The 25,382-nt window shown below is 44.4% G+C and overlaps 1 protein-coding gene and 1 long non-coding RNA gene across 2 annotated transcripts in view; both read left to right on the plus strand.

Annotated features, from left to right (window-relative positions):
- PTPRN2 (protein tyrosine phosphatase receptor type N2) overlaps nucleotides 1-25,382 on the plus strand; it is an 806,499-nt gene that overhangs the window by 101,270 nt on the left and 679,847 nt on the right. The window lies entirely within an intron of this gene.
- On the plus strand, nucleotides 720-4,323 carry LOC147582903 (uncharacterized). The gene is made up of 2 exons (XR_015243517.1): nucleotides 720-3,427; nucleotides 4,078-4,323. It is a non-coding gene; the product is annotated as an uncharacterized LOC147582903 (long non-coding RNA).

Genomic DNA, 25,382 nt, shown 5'->3' on the forward strand with positions numbered 1-25,382 from the left:
ATGTTGCAGTGGTGACACCCAGAATCTCCTCTGTCAGAAGTCCTGGTTGGTTTAGAATCGGCTCCTCCTCTCTTCTTAAACAGCAGTGTGTGCGCCCTTGCTCACCCACTCCTCATAAGCTCCTGAGATTGGGGAATGTCCTTGTATTCTGGGGCTAGGATGTTAACCTGATATGCAGAAATCATCAGTAATAGTTGGCAGAATGAAGGAAATTGTTAGAGATCAAGGAAGGAATAGGAAGGCATAATTTTGTACTAAGTCATAGTGTATAAGTTCTCACTGCTTCTACTCACATCTATTAAATGGATTTTTAAGATAAGAAGTTTTATTTTTCCTAACTATAACCTATAAGATCTGGAAATAAATAATAAAGTACGCACAAAAAATTACCCCAAAGATAACACCATAGCTGATTCTAAAATTCTTCCATTTGAGCACATTGTCTTTCTTGTTCTAAAATCTTTATACATAATGTTCAATATGCTCAAATAATGTGAGTGTAAGAAAGTACACACCAGTGAGCCCACCACGTAGTGTGAGAAATAGAGCGTTATTGTTACCCTAGCCCACTTTGGAATTATTTTGATAAAAGAAGATGGTACCAAGTCTAATTGTATAAAAAACTAAAGTGTTAATCATGAGACTCTTAAATACAGAGAACAAACTGAGGGTTGAAGGGGGTGGGGGTTTGGGGAGGTTGGGAAAGGAGTGATGGGCATTAAGGTGATGGGCACTGGGTGTTATATGTATGTGATGAATCACAGGAATCTACTGAAGCCAAGACTACATTGTACGTTAGCTAACTTGAGAATACGTAAATTAAAAAAAAAAAAAAAAGGAACAGGATATGGAAAAAAGAGAAAGTGTTAGTCACTGGGGTCTTCCTCTGCTTTTCTTGTTCATCATGTGTTGCTTCGAAAATAAATTCTACAAATAGTGCACAGACATATTCGCATTAAAATCGAACACTTTGGAAACATAGAATCAAAGGCAAAGAACTTCCTCCACATCCCTTCACTCTGCCGCCATCACCACACCCAGAGGCACTGGTGCTTACCAGTGGTGTGCCCTGCCAGACCATTTGCCATGCCCATAGGCACAGAATGTGCCAGGCGCTTCCTCATGAGAAAGATCCGGCAAGTAGCACACTCGCCCTCTTTGTATTGTGCTCGGTGAATTAATTGTTGAAACAATTTTTATTGTCCAGGGCTGCTCTCTGAGCAGGATCATGCCCCCTTGTCCTCACAGAGGGGCAGCGAGCACCCCGCACGCAGACCCACAGCCCAGAGATGTGGGATTACATCACTTGGCGTGACCAGGAGGCTTGTTGCGCTCTAAATTCCAATTAATCAAACTTAAAAGGGAATGGAAATTAATTACTGAGTTAAACAGTGTGAAGCAAAGTTTAATTTGGCATATTAACAGGAAATAAATGCACTTTTGAGCCTTCACTTTAATGATGAATTAAAACTGATTCAGCTCCATTTGTGCACATGCACACACTCACGGACATGTGTGTGCATACCCGTGCACGCCCACATATACAACATCACTGATGTGATCCCAATTTAGTCATATTGGGTGTGACTTTATAACCAAAACAATTGATGATGGGGAAACAACATGAGTATATTTGTTCCGAATAAACGGTAATACAAATCCCAGGGGTGATAAAGGTAGGTTCAGAACCTAGGCATGCTGCCTCTCCCCTCAAGTCAGGATGCTAAGGAAGTGGACTCTTATAGGTTGTATTTCTGCATGTTATGGTTCTGAGGTCTCTGATCCCCAGACTTCTTCCCCGCCAGACCGCCTCGTGACCCTCACTTAGACTGTATTTTAGTTCTCACTGCTGGAGTCAATTAACTGTGAACCAAGATAGGCCCTGCTGAGTGTACCTTGGAATTGCACGTTAATATTAGAATGGCTCCTTGGCCCCGTTCCCAGGGGCACAGAGGTGGCCTGCTGCAGCTTCGTGTTGCACTCACCACTGCCCTGCTGTGAAGCCCTCAGGATGCTGCCCATCCACAGGGTCCAGTTTATTTTTTATTTCATTAAAAAAAATTTTTTTTTAATGCTTATTTTTTATTTTTGAGACAGAGAGAAACAGAGCATGAATGGGGGAGGGTCAGAGAGAGAGGGAGACACAGAATCCGAAGCAGGCTCCAGGCTTCGAGCTGTCAGCACAGAGCCCGATGCGGGGCTCGAACCCACAGACGGTGAGATTGTGACCTGAGCCAAAGTCGGAGGCTCAACCGACTGAGCCACCCAGGCGCCCGCATAGGGTACAGTTTAAATATCCTACCTGGTTGGCCTTTGCTCAGCCGGCCTCTCTCTAGGACCGTTCTCTGACAGGACACTTCCTCCAGCCAAGCAGCTCATTTTCCCCAGAGCCCCGGCACCCTGCTTTCCTAACTGTTCTTAGATGTCGTCCTGCCCAGTGGATTTGCCTTTTTACCTCCATCTTGAAGGTCCACCTCTCCTCACAGTGGAAGTGAATGCAAGAGGAATTGCCCCATTTCCCAGATGGATTCCTGACTTTGAGGACAGTGGATGTGCACATTTGCTGAGACACTCTTAAAATAATGTTTTTCCTTTAGTCCCCAGTTTCTGGATTCATATACTAATTCATTGAATTAACTCCAATCTAAAATTTTGAAGGTGGGATGGGGCAATTAATTATCTACTCGATGAAACTCATTTGCTGTTTCCCATGGCATATCTAAACCCAGAACCACTCAGCGTGTTTCTTGGGGGAAAGTTAACTAGAAATGCCAGTTGTAGATAGTGTTTTCTGCAGGGTCCAGGATCCATCTTTCCCATCATTGTTCTGAAAGTTTAATCAGTTATTTTTTTAATTTTTAAAAGTTTATTTATTTTTGAGAGAAACAAAGACAGTGTGAGTGGGGTAGGGGCAGAGAGAGAGGAAGAGAGAATCCCAAGCAGGCCCCACACCGCCAGCACAGAGCCCAATGAGGGGCTCAGATTCACAAAACTGCGAGATCATGACCTGAGCCAAAACCAAGAGTCGGTCGTCTAACCGACTGAGCCACCCGGGCGCCCCTTTTTGATGGATGAGCAAATTCCATGTATGGAGTCTCTTGGTGCACTGTGCCTCTTCCATTTGGTTCAGGGTTTGCTGTGATGAATGGTCAGCTGTAAGTGGGTGACACTGCCGTGTTCTGTGCAGACGGTGACCGAGGAGCTGTGTCTGCCTCCCATACCTACCCTGGCCTTTCTTCCTGGCCCGAGTCTTGGCTGATTTGTCTATGCTCTGATGTCACTTTGGTGTTACACATTCTAGATCCTGGTGTCTAAGAATGCCACCAGCATAGAAGGAAGGAGATGTTCTATTGTACGGGATCGTCCAGTGCTTCATTGAGACAAACCAAGCAGATTTGATTATATCAGAACCAAGAAATGCTAATAGGTTTGTATTGGAATAGTTTTTGCTTTGCAGTTTTTTCTTTTTCTTTCAAATGCTAAAAACAGTTTGTTTTTATGATACTTGCAGCCAACCTGATTTTAAAAATTGATATTTAAAGCAATAGCTCATTCTTTTCCACATCGAAACTGTCAGCTGTTAGACGGTCGGATGGCTCGGGCTATCTCTTGAAGCCAAGATGGCAATTTCATTAGCTGCTTTCAAGCCGCCCTGAATATCTGAGTATATAACCGTGCTCTTCTCAGATGCCCATGTCTGGGGAATGTGCTTTGCAGTTTATGAAGCCATCACCGCACAGAGCTGGGAGGCCTTTCCTCCTCTTCTTCCTCTCCCAGAGCCCAGTTGCCATGGTGACCAGAAAGCCATCCAGAATGTCCTGCCTTTTCCCATTCTGCAGCAGCACTTGCGGGAGTAGAGATGACATGGGTGTGTGCATCTGTATCTGATTGCGGGGCCCCTGCCTGCTCTCCCATGGGCCAGCTCAGTTCCAGGGTGCCATTCCAGGGGTGGGCTCATGCATGCCAGCCACGGGGGTGACCACACATGGAAGCAGCTTGTTCCAGGGAGGGTCTGTTCAGAGAATGGGCACTGGTTTGTGGCAGGAATGGTTTTAAGGTTTTAACATATTTTCACAGTTGCTTCTCGCTTACTAAGACTCGGAGTCAAGAATTGCTGCAATATTTAGAGAAATCTGCTAAATCCCGATTTAATTTTGATTCATTTTGCTGGAAGCATTGGTGGAGACAGGAAGTTAGTGTTGGGGATCAGAAGCTATTGATATTTTCAGCCACAACCAAGAGCCTGGATGAATAATGTGTATCAGTGGTTGTGCCACTTTGAAAAGCCCAAAAACTATCATTAAAGCAAAATTTTATACTAAACTTGAGTCCTAAAGATCATATTTAAAAAAAAAAAAAACTTACTTTTTTTTAGCGTATGGGAGACTGTTAGGCCGAACTGCAGTGGTTAAGCCAGCGGTGTTGTTGGCAAGTGTCCAACACGCTGCTCTGAGGAGGGCAGGGGGGCTGCTTTCCAGCCAGCTTGATGCCACTACAGGTGGACATTCATCTCTCAGGGCCCTGGCATGCCTCTGGGGTGAGCCCTTGGTACTTCTGGGATGCCGTCTCCTGCTGGAGCATTGACCTGTGAATACTTTTGAAGCACAGGTTCCACGGAGGCAGGTCTGTGTGTCAAGCATCGGTTAACGGGTGGGTGACCAGTGGTCTCTGTCACACTCTGACTCTGGTGGTTTTCACTGCAGCCGACTTCATGCGATTAGGCTTGGTTGGGGGTTGTTTTGGAAACTGCCTTACTTTGTTACCAGGGCTTGAGCTTGTGAGATGTTCCTGCTGGATGAATACCCTGCTTGTCTCTTTTGTAACTGAAATAGCATTAAATAATAGGAGTTTGCATTGGGTTTTATACTTCTGAGTGTTTTCACATATGTTATCTCATTAGATTTTTGTAACATCTTTGAGCAATTTTTTTTTCTCCCTGAGGTATTTTTGTTCTCATTTAACAGATGGCAAAGTCGGTCTCTTAGATGTTAAATGTAGTGGCACAGGGACAGAATCCCATCTAGAACCCACAGCTGACCCAGCCCTCTCTTCCTCTGACTGAACTTACCATTTGCTTCTCAAAACTGCATGGAATCATGGTGGCCCACCATCATGTGCCTTTAAGATGCCTATTAACATCCATGGCAACCATTATGTGCCTCTTGTGAACTCTTTATGAAGCCGGCAGAAGAGGAGATGGTCATTTATGGGTTAGATGAGCACTGAAGCGTGAATAACTGTGTTCCAGGCAACCCCCGCTGGAGACTTGGGCTGTCTTGTAACTGAGTGTCCCTGTTTGCCTGAAAATGAATTTCAGTGATAGAATGAATCAGGAGTCTCATACATACACCCAAACCTCGGAGAAATCCTGTGGTCAGGGTATCCCTCAATTTGGGGAGGTTCTTGGTTTTACTTTTACATTCAGAAATAAGAGAAAACAATTTGTAGAGGGTCTCCTCCCCCCTTTATTCATTTGGCTCGAAATCTGTGTTGTTAGTGGGGGTTCAGACTTATTCTCAGAATTGGAAGAAATTTCAGAGACTGAAAAGCAGGTAAATGTGCACGTGTGAGACCCCGTAAGGATCACCGTGATGGCAGATCCAGGAGCTTTGTGGGTAGGAGCAGGGGGAGAGAGTGAAGGCCCAGTCCTATAGAGACTTTCTTCACCTGCAAGGACAAGGTGTGGGCTGCTGTGCAGGCCTCCAGCTTTATCTTTCAAAGTGGAGAATAGCTGTTCCTTGGCTTCCCTCTGATCAAAGGGCCCTGTGAGGTGTGACAGGAGGATAGTTTGCTTTCCTGTTCTTTCCTCCATTTTGGGAAACAAACAAACTCTCAGATCTCTGCTTAAAAAACACTGATCCTCTGAAAGAAGAGGAGAGAATGAGGAGGGAAACTCGGTGATCCAAGGGGCTCTCGGCATTAGCGTCTTGTCTGGATAGGCCTCCAGCTCCCCGAAGTAGGCAGTCTGCTCTTGCAGAGGCCAGGTCAGTTCAAGGCCAAGGGTTGAGTGCTTGAGCGGTTGACATGGTGAAGAGATTGGAACTAGCACAAGATTAATGGATGTGTTCAGGTAGCAGTCACCCACAGCTGTGGTCCAGACAAGCACTGGCCTTATCAGAACTGAAGACAAGTAGGGTTTTAAAGTCCTTCAGGGTTCACTCCAACAAAGATGAACAAGGGTAGGAGAGGTGATGCTCTGGTCGCCAGGTGGGTCCTGCGGCTGCTGGTGCTCCACCCTCACAAAGTCCCTGGGGTGGGGTGGTGCTTACTGGGGAAAGAGCTGACTCACCGCCCCCCTGCGTACCCCCCCAACCTTCTATGCTGACTCACTGCCCCCCCTGCGCACCCCCCCTCCCAGCCAGCCTTCTGTGTTCTCTCACCAAGATGCATGTCAGCTCACTCCTTGAATTCCCTGAGATGTGCACTCAAGGTTGTGTATGTCCCTACAGCATCGCGGGGTGTTGGTGGCACAGTAATTGAGTTTGCTCTCCACCTCAGTGACTGGCGTTATCCTTTACCTCCCATGGCGTATGTTTGTTCATTTGCTCCTGAGTACTGTTCCATGGAGAAATGGGCTGTGCTTAGGTTGTTCCCAGTGTCTGGCTGTTGTAAGGAAGGCTGCCATGAATACCCTCTTGTGGGCCTTTGGGGGACCCTGCCTGCTTCCTCGTAGAGTGGAGGGTAGGGCTTATCCCAGACACCCACCCGGAAAGTTTCCTCAGTCAGGTTATTTGAGATTCTGGAAAGCTGCAGAAATGTAAGAAATAAAAGTAAATACATAAAAAGCAGATTATCTTATAAGCCACTAGGAAAACACATAGTTGTCTTTTTAGTGGTCTGATCTTATTGGTCAATCTTAGTTTTCTGGCAAAACAGAATACATATTCTTTTTTTCCAGTTGTTGGAATGGAATTCCTCCTTTCACTCTACTATTTGCCAACAAGTCAGATCCCATTATGATGGTAGGAAAAATCCCCATTCCTTATGTTTTTCTTTGGCTAGGTTTCTCTCACACTTGCTGTGTGGCACGAACAAATGTTGTTTGGCTACTCTGATGACTTTGGTAGGATTTTGTTTTTTCTTATTTGTTTCAAGGAACAGAAATTCACCCCAGCATTAGTAAGACCACTGTGGGTGATGGGGGAGAGTGGTGAGGGCCAGTTGCCATTTTCATATGCCCAGTTGCCTGAGTTGTCAACTCCATCTGTTAATTTGATTGGCTCAGGCCAAGCTTCAGACTTAACCCACTGAGTCACATGTCTCCTTCTGACCGAACTGGGTCAAAGTTAGTGGGGGTGGGGGTGGGGGTAGAGGTGGTCTTGAGCTGCTTGTGCTCACTGTTTCAGCAAGACTGGTAGGCTCCTCTCTATCAGAAATGAAGATGTATCAGTAGTTAGTGTTTTGTTTCTTCATTCTCTGAAAAGAAACAGAAACAAAACAACTAGGCCCAAACTGTATACATTTTTGTCTGTTTATTTTGGATTAATGGTTTCATTTTCTCAATCTGGAAGCCTGATGCCATTGATTTATCTGTTGTGTGCGTATGTCTGTGTGTGCACATGTGTGCATGTGTACCTTTGTATACACACTGTGGTCATGACCTCTGTGACTGGAAGTCAGGACCCTTGGGGCCAGCCTGGGCCACCAGCCATTTTCTTGACCTTCTCTGTTCAAGTTGCTTTTCCATTGAAGATGCTGGATTTCTCACTTGTAAAATGAGGAGTTTGGCTAGATCAGTGGTTATCAGCTTTGGTTGCCCATTAGAAATACCTGGAAGCTTTGAAATAATACTGGTGTTCAGGCATTGGCTGGCAGACTTGAATCAGACTCTTTGGGAGTGGGGCCTGGGCATCAGCCTTCTTTCTTTTCTTCCTTTCTTCTTGTTTTAAGCTCTGTGAAGTGACTCTGATGTGCAGTCAGAGTTGAGAAACACTGGGCCATGTGATCTTTAAGAAACCTTCTGGCCCTAAAATTTCCATGATCTCTGCACTAAAATGCCAGCTGTGCTTTGGGCAACGAAGACAAAGGTATGGAGGAGGAGTTCAGTTTCCTCATTATTACTTCTGTGGTTTGTTAGTGGGAGGATCATTAGCATAAAAGGTATTTCTCTGTGGACACACAAATCAATGCAGATGACTAACTTGCCATTTAACAAATTGTAGATTATAATGTAAAACTGTCTTAGGTAAATAACCCTAGTCTAATTGAGTGATAGTATCCTGTTTTTCATTAGTAAGGATATTAGCTCAAGATACAGGAAGACTATAAGAAAGCTACCAGTTGTTACTAGTACCTGCATGGTGTTTTACAACTTATAGAGGATTTCATATGCTTTATTTCACTTGAGCCACAAAATTCCAGTTGTATCTTAAACTGTCTACTTATAAGCCTGTTATTTTGTCAACTAGAAATAGGATAGGGTAGCAGGGAAAGCAGGAATATGAACAGTTGGCCAGAACATGACCCAATACAGCATAACAAGGCCAGATCTGGGACCTACAAGGTCTTTGGCAGTAGAATTACCCAAATTATGAGAGGCCAGTGACTTAAACGTATGCTATTGAATGTGAGGAGATGAGTTCTATATTTGCTTTGTGGAGGTCCTTTTATCACTACACAGATGTATCAAGCAATGGGACAACAACTGGGCAACAAGGGAGAGGATCTAAGTTCGAGGCCTGAAAATGTGTTCCCTGGCTGAGCAGTTCAGTGCACATGACCAGTGGGCTATCTGTGCTCTAGACTCAGGAGATCAGAGATCTTCTGCCCAAGTCTAGCACATGCCTGGCATGTAGTCAGCTCTTAATGAGCATCTTCCGGAGGCTGTTGGACACATATGTTTAGGGTAGTGTCTGTGGCAGAGACATATAAGGGACATGGTAATGAGCGTGAGAACCAAGTCTCCCGGGGACTCATAAGGACTGACTCTTTCTATGCCCAAATTTGCTTGTGTGTAGAGTGAGTATAATAATATCTTCTTGGCATGAAGGTGAGATGAGGTACTGCAAGTAAGATGTTGGGTACATATGCAGCAAATATTGGACACTCAGTGAATGTTAGGTAAAACTGTTAACAACAAAAAATGCCTGCAGTGAGCATCAGTGTAATGGGGGATAAAGCAGCACAAAAAGGACTTATATGTGAGATGCAGGAAGGGAAGTTACATGAAAGAAGAACCAAGAAGAGATGTAAGGAGTAAGGAGGGGAGAGACAGAAGTGACATCAGTGAGAATCAAGACAGGCTCAGGGAAGAGGAGGAAATCATGGAGGCCGTTGAGATGCCACTGTGTCCCTTCATAAATCTTTTTTGAGATGGGAACTCTTAGTGTCATCACATGATAGGAGAGGAGGCCCAAGGCTGTTTAGGAACTGCTCATGATCACACAACTAGTTAGTGCTGGAATCAAGGTCTTTACCTGTCTTTAATAGCCTTTCTAAGTAGCTATGTTATCCTAAGCAAGTTACTTAACCTCTTGGAACTTCAACTTCCTTATGTCTAAAATGAAGATAACACTATTTGTCTCAAGGTTGGTGATAACGAGCATAAATGGTCTAGCATAGAATCTGGCACCCAGGTGATATTTAATAAATCACATAGTAACTGATTATGATGGTAATGATGACGACAATGACAATGATGATGGCCGTCTTGATGTTGATGATGGTGGATGATGACCATGCTGATGATCGTGACAATGATGATGGCTATGATCGTGGTAGTGATGGTGATGATGACAGTGATATGAGCATGATGATGATGTGATGATGATGATAAGGATGGTGATAATGATAGTGGTGATGGTGGTGGTGATGATGATAATGATGATGGTGACGATAATGATGGCCATGATAGTGGTGATGATGGTGATGATTGTGGTAAGGATGGTGATGGTGAAATTAATGATGGTGGTGATGATGATGATGATGACAATGATGATGGTGACAACCATGATGGCCATGATGATGGTGGTGATGGTGATAACGTTGATGCTGATGATGGTAATGATGGCGATGCTGATGACAGGGGTGGGAGTAAGAAAATAGGAAAAGGTGGAGGTAGGAGATGATAGGTTCACCTGGCCTCTTGGGCTTCCAGTTATCTAATTGTCTGTTGAGGGGCATGGTCTGGTAATGCCTTCAGTGACAGTATCAGGTCGAGGGCATCAGCTGCCATGTATGAGGGTCTGCACCACTTTTGAGAGTGATAAACAGGCTCACCCAAGCACCTGTAGCAAAAGCCTAACAATTTGCTTTATGTTTGAAGAAATAAGGGTGGGGGTTGTGATTTAGGCTTGGGGGATGGTGGTCCTGGTCAGAGATCCTACTGTGTGGACGTAGAAAGGAGAGCAGCAAAAGGTATGAATGAATCCAGCAGGGGAAGCACAGATGATCCATAAATTTGAGAGGAAATGCACATTGAAACACTGAAGCTGTTTCACCAAGTTAGGAAAGGTTTTCACTCAGATGCTTGGTATCCCAGTAAGTTAAAACTTTCATATGCTACTAAAGAGAGAATTGGTTGTTTCTCTTGAAAGTCCTACTATGCTGCCACTCCTTAGACTCAGTAGATTGTGATTGCCTCCAGCTTTGGTTTTCTTTTTCAAGATTGCTTTGGCTATTCGGGGTCTCTTCTGGTTCCATATAAATTTTAGGCTTGTTTGTTCTAGCTCTGTGAAGAATGCTGGTGTTATTTTGATAGGGATTGCAAAAATGAAACATTTAAAAATGTTTATTTATTTTGAGAGAGAGAGAGAGAGAGAGAGAGAGAGAGAGAGAGAGAGAGAATGAATGCCTGTCTGGACTTGAATCCCAAGTGTGCCATCCAGTTAGCCTCTCTGCATCTCAGTCTACTCATGTAGAAGGTGGGAGTGTTGTGGGGTTGTTGGGAGCATAGGATGGGACAATGAGCTGGCAGGTACCACTGAGGCTCCCACATTCACTCTTGGGACAAATGCGGACATGACACATGGATTGTGAGAACTGTCAGAAGCTTTTGGAAATCCTAGCACTGAGGCCACACCCCTGTCAATTAAACCAGAATTTGGGGATGAGGCACCACAGATTTCCCAAGTGACCCACTTCTGGCCTAAGAGTCGTTCCTGAGCACTGCTGGGCCTCGGGAGAAGTTCTCTGTGCTGCTGGGCAGCAGATGGGGAATGTGCAGGCTGACGTGCCTGGGTGAGACTTTGCTGGGAGGATATACACTAAGGTTTGTTTGCTTTGTTCTGTGTTTATAGAGGGCGTCACAGCCAAAGGAAAGTACCTTCCCTTAGAGCCCACTCACCTCACTTTCCGACCACTTCTTCAGACTCCCGGTTTCTGAAGCTAAAGAAAAGAATTGCAAATCCACCCATGCAGACTTGGAGGGGAATTAGAATATCTCCAAATGGAAAAAATTTAGTCCTACACATGTGAGGTTTTGACCTTGCCAAGAGAATTCAGGATGTGGATAATAACACTGCAAAGGATTAAAGACATGATTCTTTCTGTTTTTATCATACTTCCCTGGGAGGCCGGATATAACCCCTTGGAGAAGGAGGTTTTGGAGTGGATGCCCATCTTTGTGTGTTAACTGTGGTGCTGTGTGTGGGCCCCCACCCTCCCCACCTGTTGTAGATCTTTATTTTTAGGGCCAGCCCTGTTTGTCTAGGCTGATGTGGGTGCGAGATCCTGCAGGGAGTCCAGCATATCATGCCAGAGCTGCTAAGGAGGCAAGGGTTTCTTTCATTGGTGATTCCAGAGGTGCTCTGCCAGTTAAGTGGGAACCAGAATTAGGAAAAAAATGACAGAGGCTGGCCTTTTTGTAGTCAGATAAGGAGGCCTTTACCAAGTGAATATTCTGAGAAAGGATCAGAAAAAGCATCAACCAGTTCATCTGGTTCATATGAAGACAATAAATATTAATGAGTCCATCCAATATATGAGATATGTGCACCTCGTTTGGTTCCTGAGTCAAATAATTCAAATATAAGATGATGTTAAATTTTTTTGTTGTTTAGTTATTTATTTTGAGAGAGAGAGAGAGAGCGCGCGCATGTGGGAGTGAGTGCAAGTAGGGAGAGGGGCATAAAGGGAGAGAGAGAGAGACAGAGAATCCCAAGCCAGGTCACTCGGTCAATGCAGAGTGCTGGGCTTGATCTCACAAACCTGGAGATCATGACGGGAGCTGACATCAAGAGTCTGACGCTTAACCAACTGAGCCCCCAAGGCACCCCCTAAGATGACATTTTTAAAAGTCAGTTGGGGAAGATTTAACACTGACTGGATATTAGAAATTTATATATTAAGGAACAATTGTTAATTTTGCTAGATGTGATCATGGCTTTGTAATTACATCTTGTACAAGTCCTCATGTGTTAGAGATATATACAGTATTAGGTTTTCTCACACTTACTCCAAGCCCTCCTAGAAGGGGTGGGAGGCACAAGGGGTGATTATTGCACCAGGTCAGTGCAGGATACAGGAACATGGATTGTGTTGTCCACTTTACTTTTGTGTGTGTTTGGAAATGTCCACAGTAAAAACTTACAGTTTGCTGTGCACACCATCAGACTAGTTGCCCCAGTCATGGTGTCATGTGTTTTGTTTTTCTAGAACAGAGTGGATCTCTACAAGGTAGCTGCTGGAGGTGGCAGTGAGGGGGACATAGAAGGGAATGGAGATTAACCAGCGTCTTCTGTGTTTTTCCAAAGAGGACTGTCAACACAGCTGTTAATAAAGGAGTGGGGACCGCATTCATTACCCTCTGCAGATAGGGCTGGGTTAGGGTAACATGATCAAATATGGGAAGTGGGTGTGTTGGGAAAGGTGTCTCCTGCCTCCCCCACAAATGTGAGCATGCACCTTGTGGGGGGACCTATGTAATATATTCATTGCATGCAGTATCTGTGCTTTTTGGTTTTTAATACATTGACAGTACAGGCTCTGTTCATGCATTTTAGGATGATGATCTAACATGTAGCCATCCTTCTCCTGTGGCTAAAGATAAAGATACACAGAATTGTCATCTTTGACATTTGGTTCACACATTTTCCCCTGTTCATTTGCTACTCACCAAATACTTCTTGACTGAACAATGGTCCAGGTGTTACTGAGGGTAAGTGAGGGTGCCAGGTTACCACAGGCCTCCCTCTGGGACTCAGCTGCCCTGGTCTGTGAGCTAGAGGACGGCCAGCTGGTTTGTCTCATGGGTGGGGGCAAGGGCAAGCAGGCAGGAGGCTGGGGCATCAAGTTGTCTTAGTCATTCGTGTGGGTCCTCTTTCCCCAGGAGGTTCTGCACCCCCTGAGCTGAGGGCAGGCCCATGCTGGCCTGTCCTCTGCTCTCCATGCAGCACCCAGCAAGCTGGAGGAAATGTGTCAATATTTTGTGGCTGAAGAAAAGGAGAAATTTTAAAGACGGCGATACCATCAGGTGGATATGTTGTGCTCTTGCCACCCACGTGGTTTGCGGGGGCAGCTGCAATTGTGATTTTGTGTCCGGACTGTCACCAGCTGGCTGGTCCGGGCTGGGCTCTGGGTAGTGGGTGCCTGAGAGTGTGCTGAGCCATGTTGGGAGGTGTGGTATGCAGGGTAGTGCTCCCTCACAATTCCCTTGGGAACCAGCAAAGAGAGAGAAAGATGATGCAGGTTTGGGAGGGGCAGTGAGGACCCGAGGATGGAGGGGGAGAGCATCCTGCAGTGTGAGAATCGGGGTCTCAGGACTTTTCACTGTGAGGGTGGAGAGCCAGGGTCCTGAGCCCTGACATCAAGGGAGTTCTAGTTAGTACTTTTCATGCTGAGTCGTTTGATCTTTATCCTTTAGGCTGGTGTGAGAGGTGTCCACAAAGTGCTGCTCACTGGCTGTGTTTGTAAATAAAGGTTTATTGGCACACTGTTGGTCACACTATAGTGCAGCTCTCTGGGCTCAAGGGCTCAGAGACTGCATGGCCCATACAGCTCAAAACATTTATTCCCTGGTCCTTCACAGAAAAACCTTGCTGATTCTAGGGTTTATGTCAGATATTTTCAGCCTTTGACAGGCTGAAGAATCTTTTTATTTGTTATCAAATTTAAATGAGTTTGAAAAAAAATACACATGGATTCATTACTTCCAGTACTCTGTAAAGGTTGGGACCCTTCCTTCCTTCCTTCCTTCCTTCCTTCCTTCCTTCCTTCCTTCCTTCCTTCCTTCCTTCCTATTTTTGAGAGAGAGAGACAGAACATGAGCAGGGGAGGGGCAGAGAGAGGGGGAAACACAGAATCCAAAGCAGATTCCTGGCTCTGAGCTGTCAGCCCAGAGTCTGACGTGGAGCTCAAACTCATGAACCATGAGATCATGACCTGAGCCAAAGCTGGACGCTCAACTGACTGAGCCACCCAGGTGCCCCAAGGTTGGGAACCTTCAAAGATCTGGTTGGTGCTGAGATGTGTCGCAGAATCGGGAAGAAAGCACTTCCTGGGGTCTGAGCTGACTCTGGGCAGGGGCTGGTGAGGGAGGCAGGGGCACCAGAGAGGGCACGTTTCATGGAGATGGTGAGCTTCCTTGGCACATGTTGACTTCAAGCGTCCACAATGTGTCTGGGTAAATAGGCAGGTGGCTATAAAGACATAGATACAAATGAATAAAAGTATTCCTTAGTAAATTGTGGCTCAATAAACAAAATTATTTATTCCTAACATATCAACCTAAGGTATATATTAAACCATTCTAGTCACAGAGACAAACAACTTTAAGAATGTTCCTCCGTTTCTGTTTTCTTTCAGATTCTTACCAGATGTGCATGTGCATTTCCTTAGAGTTTTATCTTAAGCAGAGGCAGGGCTTTACCATAAGCTTCACTGCACCCTCAGGTCCATCACGTAAGTGATCATGGTTCTGTTGGCCAGGACTTTTTAGTGGTTTATTACAGTTTTACATGTTTGCACATTTAGAGACTGTTTTTGGCCCTTACCTATGGTTCTCGACTGCAATCTCGTTACCGCACTCCTACTCCACGCTGTATTCCCTCTGATTCTCCTCGAGCACTTGCAGTGCCTCAGGAGCAGCATGCGAGGGCTGGATCTGTCAGTTGTTGTAGCACGTGGTTCTCCATCTGATCTTTGTTCCACTTGTGGACAGCTTCTACTGAACCCTGTCAGTCTGCTCGTTGCTTCACATGTACCCAGCTGGAACTTGAGTGGCTTCTACAAACTCTAGGGTGCAAGGATGTCCTGGCTACCGTGGGGTGCAGGGTCTCTAACAGACTATGCAGTTCATGGTTTTAATGTCTTTCTGCTTCGTGGAAACACAGTACACATTGTTCCTGATCCATGAATGCAGTGCATTTAATTAATGCTTTCCATACATTCAGGTGTTACTGTAACCAGAACATGAGTCCCCTGAGGCCCATTTATGATCCACCTTCCCTTGGAACAGCCCTTTTTTTTTTTCAAGTTTATTTATTTATTTTTGAAAGAGAGAGAAAGAGAGGGAGCATGTGTGCGAGTGCAAGTTGGGGGAGGGGCAGAGAGCGAGAGAATATCCCAAGTTGTCTCCACGCTGTCCGCACAGAGCCCAACACAGGCCTCGATCCCATGATCCATAAGATCATGACCTGAGCCAAAATCAAGAGTCAGACGCTTAACTGACTGAGCTACCCAGGTGCCCCTCAAATAGTCTCTATTTTGACTTCACAGTTGCCCCAGTCATGCCACTTTGGATTTGTGTATTTTGGCCCCTTCTTAGTTTTTATTTGTTTCCTAAGCTCCTGGTTGCTTTTTCCCAGATGTCTCTTTTCTCATCCCCTCTGGACCTCACTAATACCATCTGTTTATCAAGTCCCACTCCTAGGGGATTTCTTCCCAGAATGCAGGCTGTCAGGCCCCAGACATGGGGCAACCTTGGGCCCTCCTCCCACAATGGATGTTGGGTGGCTCCTGTTACAGCCTGTGAGTGGGCAGGAGCTTCTGCTGTAGTGCAGGGGGCTGTGGCCAGGACTAGGCTGCAAAGGGCAAGGACCCCAGCATCCTTGTCCTGCACATGGAGCTGACCACAGGGCTTGGGTTGGGCAGTGCCAGAGTGGGATCTGTGCAGCTAGCCAGGAAGTAGACCGGGAGGAATGGGCTGGCTAGGGATGTGCTTGGAAGGCAAGTCTTCTCTGGGGAGGGAGGCTCTAACCTCCCATGCTTTGCCCCAGGACCTTGCTGTGGGCTTTTGGAATCTCAGAGAGGAGCAGCAAGTGTGGCAGCCCCAGGACTCTGCACCTTAAAACGCTGCAGTCTTGTAAGGGTTTGCAGCAAGCTAAGTCCTTTCTGACCCCTCTGGCTACTGCAGGGGCATAGACACGTGCCATGGGAATTCCTGGAGGGAGAGCTTCCTCTGGCTGGTGTCAGTGGGTGCTAGACAGGAGCAGGGCCTTTGACCTGGGGCTTGGGAGGGTGGTGGAGAGCACAGGTGTTGTCAGGGGCTAGCAGGAGCTGCCAGTAATTCCAGAGAGGTGGAGACAAGTCTGGAAGAGAAAATTGTATCCTGCCTGAGAATGTGGCAAATTCCAGTTTTAATTCCTTCAATTCTTAGTGGCTTGTGGATGGAGCTTCTTGTTGTCGCCAGATAAAAGGGCAGGTTTGGAGACAGGTGGCCAGGCTGGAATCAGACTGAGCTACTGTGGAGTGGGAGACCAAGGGTAGAGTCTCCAGTGGTGCTGTGTCCTGGTTTCATGAGTGCGAGGAAACACACACAGAGCTGGCCACCTGTGTCTTCCTTGTTCCTTTGCAGAGGAATGGATTTGCACTGCACACAGTAGGAATCGCTTTGGGTCTGACACCTAACCATTTCTCGTGCCTACCTCCCCGTGTCTGCTGGGAGTACCTGCATTCCTAGAAGTGGGCAAAGTGCCCTTGACCCTTGGGCCAGTCTGCTCACCCATTGTCTCTCATTGAGCCCTGCTCCCGAATTTCGTAGCTGCTTTTCTGGAGAAACAAAGCAACTATCACTGCTTCGTGCAGCCCGCAGAGGACAAAAGTATTGCGGACCGCCCACATGTAGGGGCCACTCTGTGCAGCGTCTGCCCTTGAGTCCTGCTAACATGCAGCTACACCTTCACCTACGCCAATGCCTGGGCTCAGTGGGGGTGAAGAAGCACCCCTGCACAGGCCTGCATGAACGTCCTGTGAAAGATGGTTGAACCAGTTCATTCACCAGTCCACCTAGACTCCTGAGAATATTAACTGTAAGTAGTGCATGTAATTTTTGGTTATCCACCTTGATGCGGAGGACCCACAAGTCAAAATGCAGCATTAGCTGAGATTAAGAGTATTTATATAAGTGCTTGATCTCTTGTGAAAATTAAGTTTATTTCCTGAACGTTGTCTTTGACAGTGAGGATGGCCTGGGAGAAGGCTGGGTACTTGAGTAGAGATGGTATGCAAACAAACAATTGGAAATCCCCACAGATATTCCTGTTTGCAGAAGGAGGTAGAAAAGTGTAATACAGATTAATAATTATTAAAAGTCATTCAAGAGTGATTTTTTTCCTACATAACCCTGTTCTCAAATTATAACTGATTTTTTAAAATCAAAGATCAAAAAGCCCAAACCATTGTTACTTGACCTCTTTTTTCCTAGTATTTTTCCCACACTTAGCCATGTTTTATGCATTTCTAAACATATTGTTTTAAGCATTTTCCCGTGTTATTTCATGCTATTTCTAAATATAACCTTTAACAGTCATTTGGGGCCCTAAAATTAATGTGAAAATCACAGTCCCCTTTAAGTCCTAGAAAATGTATTCATCCATTCCTTCACTGTTCTGCGAGGAGACTTTTGTTGAACAAGTGTCAGTGGCAGTCTTCTGAATAATACTAATGGTAAAGCACTCTGCTCACCCCGCCTTCTGGGGGAAGAGGAAAGCTCAGGCTCAGAGTTCAGGATGGGTGGGAGGAGAGTGAAGTTCTAGGCAACACTTAACTCAGTTTTTACAGTCTAGTTTAAATGTCACTTTTTCACTGAATCTTCCCTGATCTTATTATGGTGGTTGTTTGTATCTGTTTCCCTCCCCCAGGGCAAGGAAATTTCCTATCACCTATGACCCAGTGCTAGAACAGGGGAGGGGTTGGTGTTTTATTCAGTCTATTCAGCTGCTCTGTATCTTCCTCACTTAGGCAGTGTGAGGAAGATGGCGGCCTTCAAGAGTCCTCACCTGCCATGTCCAGACAAACCTTCATTGTCAGTAGGGCTGTGTTTGGTAGGCTCTCTGCCCATTGGCATTCATTTTAGAAGAAATGAAATGTGTAGAACAAGTTAATTATAGGGATACGGTTTATAAAAATATCACCTTCCAATCTAACTTCCAAAGAATTGATTAATCCAATGGTAATTAGACAGCCTTGGAGCATAAACACGCACGTGCACACACACACACACACACACACACACACCCCTTTCCAATTCTCTATTGCAAAGATAGCATTGATATGCAAGCTATAAAATTAGCATACAGTCAGAAAACACAGCACAGTGTCAGTCAGATATTCTTGTACAGTTCCTACATAAAATATTAATGTAATCCAGTAGCACATTAAAAGAATACTGTGTCAGAACCAACTGGGGGCTCATTCCAAGAATAAAGACTGATTCAATAGTAGGAAGTTAATACAATATACCATATTAATGGGTTAAAGAAGAAATACAGGTAGTTATTTATAAAAAGATCTGAGAAAATTCATCTATTTGTTGATAAAGTTTCTTAATAAAATAGGAATAGATGGGGGCACCTGGGTGGCTCACGAGGTTGGGTGTCTGACTCTTGATTTCTGCTCAGGTCATGATCTCACGGTTGGTGGGATTGAGCCCTGCATCAGGCTCTGTGCTGTCTGCACAGAGCCTGCTTGGGATTCTCTCTCTCACTCTTTCTCTACCCCTCCTCCCACTCATGTGCTTGTTCTCTCTCTCTCTCTCTCTCTCTCTCTCTCAAAATAAATAAATAAACCTAAAAAATATCGGAAGAAAAGGAAAGTTCCTTAATGTGAGAAGTTATTTAGGTAGGTAGATAAATTGATAGAGCAAGTGTTAGAACTCAGCATAATGGCATGGATTTCAGTGTTCATCTGTGCATACATGTGTTGACATATAACTATTAGCTATCAACTGTCATCTAGCACAGCTTTGGTGGTACCAACCTAGGAGTTCTCACCCTTGCTGCTGGGAGCTTTTGTTGCTGGGCGCCACCTGGGAACTTTTAAGAGCTTCTGTTGTCTCCATTCTTCTTTAGGTCATTCGAATCAGAATCTCTGGGATTGAGACCACTGTATTAGGAAATCAAAAAATCTGAAAAATATAAGAGGTGTAAAACCAAAAGGAAGAGACAGTATGATAATTATTAATAGATGATATGGTTATATGCCTGGAAAACCTAAATCCATTGAATAACTACTGACAATATCTGGTGGGGTGACTGGTTACACATTTAATGTAGAAATGAAGAGCTTTCCTATGTATCAGCAACCAACAGAAAACACAATGGGAGGTGCTTAAACCGTCTGGAAATAATCTGAAGGATGTTCAGGTCATGTATGAAAACCCCTCAAATTCTGCAGAGGGACTTCTGCTTCTGAGTATGGTGACTGGTTTGCATAGGCCAGTTTTACCCCAAGGCTGATAGAAAAGCTAGATAAACGGCAGAAAACTACCATTGGAAGATACCAAAGAGTTATAAAAATAACCGAGATCGCAGTTCAGGTGACTCAGCATTGATTATCAATCAATGCTGGCATAGGGAGGGCAAGAGAGAAAGCAGCTGCGGGGGGGTTTAAGAGTGGTCATTCAGGGTCTGCCAACATGTGAACATGCTGGGAGACACCCTAGGCTTTTAGTCAGGCCCTCTGGAAGGCTGGGACTATGGCAGGAGAAAGGATGGATAGGAATAACCCCATCTGTGTTGAGCCTGGCCACTGTACTGCTGGCTGTCAGAAGTTGAAGAAAAGACCTTTATGGGCTAAGATATCAGCTTGAGCCTCTTCCATTCTTCACACACGATATCAGCCTGTGGTAAAAATTGCCATGCCTTTTAAGTGATAGGACCAAGAGAAAACAGGCAGACAGCAGAGACAGATGCAGAGGTGATCCAGGTATTGATGTCATCAGGCTTTGACACTGAAAGAAATGGTGATTAATATCTTCAAAACAACAGTTGATACGTGGAGAATTTCAGAGAGGTAGAACTATAGAAAAGAACCACATGGAAATTCTAGCACTGGAAAATGCACTCCCTAGATTTAGGAAAGCAGCCTATGGGTTTAACAGTGGAGTGGACACAGTGGAAGTGAATGGGAAATATGTCAGAAGACCATATCCAGAGAAAGGAAAGGATGTAAAAATTGAGAAAGACTTATATGGACATTATAAAGAGGTAACGTACTGTAGACTGAAGTCCGCAAAGGGAGAGGAGACAGAATGGACGGAAGCAGTGTTTGAAAGGGTAAAAATTGATAGGTTTCCAAAACGTATGAGAGACATCAGGCAAAAATGCAAAAAACATTACGAATCCTAAGAGGAACACACACACACACACACACACACACACACACACACACACACCCGGGAACAGTATAGTAAAATTGTTGAAAATGAAAATTTAAAAATATGGCCTAAACACAGAGACAAGGCATGTAATGTCATAGGTTGTGTTAAGACTGTGTGGGAGACGGAATTACTGTCCTCCTACACCTTCCTTTCTACCTGCATACTTGCCTGTTGCTGAGTGTTTGTGTTATAGATGGTGCTGCATCCCCTTGTCTTATCTGGGTTCAGCTGCTGGCTTACATTGGCCAGTCTGATGAGGAGGGAATAAGAGAGGTGCTGATCTTGACACTAGGGACCTCTCCAGCTCACATGATGATTGTTTTAAGTCAGTGGGTTTTGGGGGTGGTTCCTTATGCAGTTGACAGATGACTTCAACGGTTGGGGGCAACTAGAAGATGATGGAATGATAGCTTTTTTTTTTTTTTTTTTTTTTTTTTTTTTTTCAACGTTTATTTATTTTTGGGACAGAGAGAGACAGAGCATGAACGGGCGAGGGGCAGTGAGAGAGGGAGACACAGAATCGGAAACAGGCTCCAGGCTCTGAGCCATCAGCCCAGAGCCCGACGCGGGGCTCGAACTCACGGACCGCGAGATCGTGACCTGGCTGAAGTCGGACGCTTAACCGACTGCGCCACCCAGGCGCCCCTGGAATGATAGCTTTAAAGAACTGAAACAAAGTAACTGCCAACCTAAAATTCTATTTCCAGAGAAATGATCTTTAAAAAGGAGGTGAAATAAGTGACATTTTAAAACCATCAAAAAATAGAGAGGCTGTATTATTAGCTGTTGTGACTAAACAAGTACTAAGTAGAGATCTTTGGGTAGAAAGTTTGTGGCCCTAGAGGAAGCGCAGTGGTGAAGGGCCTGAAAGGCCGTGTAGAGGAGGTAGACTCACAGAAAGTCCAGAATCTCCTCTAAGAAGCATGAAGACAGCTGGATAATTGGCAAGACAGCATTTCTGGGTAGGGAGGTTTAATGTTGTATTATGTCAGTTCTTTCTGAATTACTTTTATGTTGAAGCAGTCACAGTACAACATTAAAAGAAATTCTGTTGGAATTAAGCAAACTCATGTTCAAGTTCATGTTGAGAAGTATGTGTGCAGCTGAACAAGGAAGTATGGAACAGAGCTGTTGTTTGTTGGGTGTTGACTGACCATCCCACGCTGCAGTGCTTTATGATGACGGGGCGTTCAGCTCTGAGTGGTGGTGACCACAAATAGATAGACAGATTGAGGGAAAAGAATAGAAAGTCTAGAAATAGACTCAAATGCATATGGATATTTAGTATATGATAATGATGACATTTTAAATTGGTGGGTAAAAGATGTATTATTCAGTAATGATTTGGGGACAACTGGCCAGACATTTGGAAAATACAGAGCTGGGTCCCTCCCAAACTCCTTACCCCAAAATAAAATCCAGATGGTTCAAAGATTTGAAGTATAATGGGATTTTGTAAGTACTAGAAGAGAACTTAGGGAAATTTTTAATAATTTTGAGAAAGAATAAATATTTTAAGACAGAAAACCCATTATCTATGAAAATTTAAACTTTTTTTCAAATTTATTTTTATTTTAAAAATATTTTTGAGAAAGAGAGACAGAATGTGCACACACGTGTGTGTGAGCAGGACAAGAGGGAGATGAAGAGAGAATCCCAAGCAGGCTCCATGCTCAGCACACAGCCCAACTTGGGACTCGATCCCACAACCATGAGATCATGACCTGAGCCAAAATCAAGAGTCAGATGCCTAACCAACTGAACCACCCAGGCGCCCCTAAAATACACATACTTTTAAATTCACCAGCCCCACTCACTCCTATGAAATTACACAATTAACATGTTAAGCATATGTGTGAAGAATCAAACGTAAAATGATTCTCTGAAACACTGTAATAGAAAAACCATGAACATCTTAAATATACTTCAAGTTAATGGTTCATCTTGAAGATGGAACTGCATCTGTGCTGATGTAGAAAGACCTCAAGACGTTTTGAATGAGAAACAAAGATGCAGCTGATTCCATATTAGAAAAAAAATGAAATTGGACTTAATTTCTTTTAGAAAAATCAAGTTCTATACACTTACATGTGAAAGGCAAAACAACAAAGATTTTTAGATGCAAATATAATGATGTTGTGACCTTAGTAGACAAAGATTTTGAAAAAGGACATAAAAAGCACTAACCACAAAGGAAAAGATTGATAATTTCAAATATGTTAAAATCAAGAACAATTTCTTAATTAAAAAGACACGAAAAGGAGAGTTAAAAGACAAGTAACAGAATGGGAGATTTTTAACACACATCACTAGCAAAGGTCTCATATTCAAAATATATAGAAAATCCCCCAAAAAATCATTAAGAAAAGACAGAAACAATCAAGAAAAATTGGCATAATGTTTTAACTGGACCTTCTAAGGTCTTGTTAAATGACAGAGAAATATACAAGATGGTGTTGACCCTAATTACCAAATTGGAGAAATGAAATTGAGCCACATGAAATGCAGGAGATCAGCTACTCAACTGGGCAAAACTCCAAGTTCACAAAGTTTGGATGTCGCTGAGAATTCAGAGCATGAGAACTCAGGTCTGGTGGTGGAATAAAAAAGGAGTTAAAAGCAAGATCAGCCCCTGTTTGTGTGACCAGTATGTGTGTGTCCCTGTGGGAAGACATTCTGAAGGATGCCAGGAATCACCTGGCAGCAATGTGTACATTGGGTGACTGGAATAGGAAGAAAACTTGCATTTTATCATAACTTCTTTTTTTGCTGTTTTTTAAAATCTTTATTTTTGAGAGAGAGAGACAGAGGGCAATCGGGGGAGGGGCACAGAGAGAGAGAGAGAGAGATACAGAATCTGAAGCAGGTTTCAGGCTCCGAGCTGTCAGCATAGAGCCCGACGCAGTGCTCAGATTCACGAACTGTGAGATCATGACCTGAACTGAAGTTGGATGCTTAACCCACTGAGCCCCCCAGGCATTACCCCCCGCCACCCTTTTTTTTAAATGGGAAGTCACCTTACACTTCTACAATGCATATGAAAACCATATAACTTCAAACATTTAAATGAAATGCAGCCTTCCCTGCAGTGTATTTCATTAGTACAGTGTTGTGTCTTGCCTTTATGTGGTAGAGGAGAGAGAATTCAGGGGAACATTCATTCCTCTACAGGGAGGCGGGGGTCTGCATCGTTTCAGGACTATTTCAGGACATTCTTCTGCATGCTGCTGAGGTTGGACGCAAAGGGACAATCTACTGAAGTTATTTCTGGAAGCCAAAGTAATTTTTCTTGTGTTGTTAATCTTGGCAAGTGTCCTGAAGGCAGTACTTTGCAGGTGTGATAAGATTGACATAGATCAAAGTATGTGCTGGGGGTGGCCGTAAGTGCCTGAATGGACTGCAGGCCCCCTGCTTCCTGGGAGAGAGGAAGCTTCTGCCCGGTGCATATCTACCATGTTCATTGCAGTGCTTATTAGCATATTGTGGAGTGGATCCGTCTATTGCTGTTAAGTTCTGCGGTGATCTAGAGTAGTCGTTTTTCTTGTTTTAATCAAGTGAAACAATTTGTTAACTTACTGTTTCTGCGTGTTCAGCAGACAATAATTAATATTTTTACAACCAAGAAGTAGTTTATATGTAAGTTTCCCTTTTAAGGAAGAAAAAATAAAATTCAAAGAAATGCATGTGATTTCATTGTGAATTCACATAGGAGCCACACTTGTTTCTCCAGGGGTCAGATGCGGTACTGAGAAAAGAGGGGTTCTCTGAAACCAGTGTCTTGGTTCCTTCTCTGCCTTTCAACAGCCTTTGGTAACACAAGAAGAAAAATCTTTGCTGAGTCATTAGTGTAGCACATGTTTACTGAGCACCTACTATTCCTGGCATTTTGTAGGCAGTAGAATTTTAACGTAAGCAATGCTCTAGCCTTTCTCTGTGATGTCCACTCCAAAGAAGGGAGCAGAGAAGAAGAAGGACATCTGTATGTCTGTCTCCTCCCTCCTTCCTCCCCAAGCTTTGCAATGCCCACAGCCATGTCCTGGGATCACCTGTATGCTCCTGAGTCCAGAGGGTGACACAGGTGAGGACCAGTGGCCAGGGAGGTTCTCAGTGCCACAGGGCAACAGCTGTATCACAGCCATCTGTGCAACAACCTTCTAGAGAAACTGCCCTGAGCTGACTTTTCGGTGTTTCACACCTGCCACCACCTCTGTTACCTCCCAGCCATCCTCTACATCATACACGTTTGAGGTTCTTTAAAGAACATTTTGAAGCTGGAGATCAGGTAACATAAGAACACATCATTTGGTCACAACTCTATTGGCCTCATGTTATTAAGCATGTGGGACATGCTTAAAAGGTCTACTATGCAAGACATGTGGTCCTGTGGATGAATTATAGGGATAAGCTGGGGCCAGGACATGAAGGGGAGAGGGCCTGCCAGGCAAGCTCTTTGTCACACAGAACCTCCTCCCTGCTGCATGATCAGTGATTTTCCAGGTAAAACCTGCTGCTTTTCAAAGTGAGCAGTGAGCACAAATCAGGTTGGTCGGTAGGTGTGCAGTGAGTAAGAGGAAGAAGGTGGCAGATAGTTGCTGCACTCACTGTAAAGGCTATTGGAAATTGGGTCTTTCTGGTTACATGTTTGGAGAAGGAAGTAAGGGATGCGTGTGGTGATGATAATATACCGGCACCACCATCTCTTTAGTCTGTCTCTACTAACACAGCGTTTGAGGTTGTTCCTAGCTCTGCCATCTTTATTTTACTTATTTGTTTTTAAAATGTTTATTTATTTATTTTGAGAGAGAGAGAGAGAGAGAGAAAGAAAAAAAGAAAGAACAGGGAGGGG

This window comes from Puma concolor, chromosome A2 (genome assembly GCF_028749965.1).
Source record: "Puma concolor isolate L17-30 chromosome A2, mPumCon1.1.hap2, whole genome shotgun sequence".
Taxonomy (NCBI): domain Eukaryota; kingdom Metazoa; phylum Chordata; class Mammalia; order Carnivora; family Felidae; genus Puma; species Puma concolor.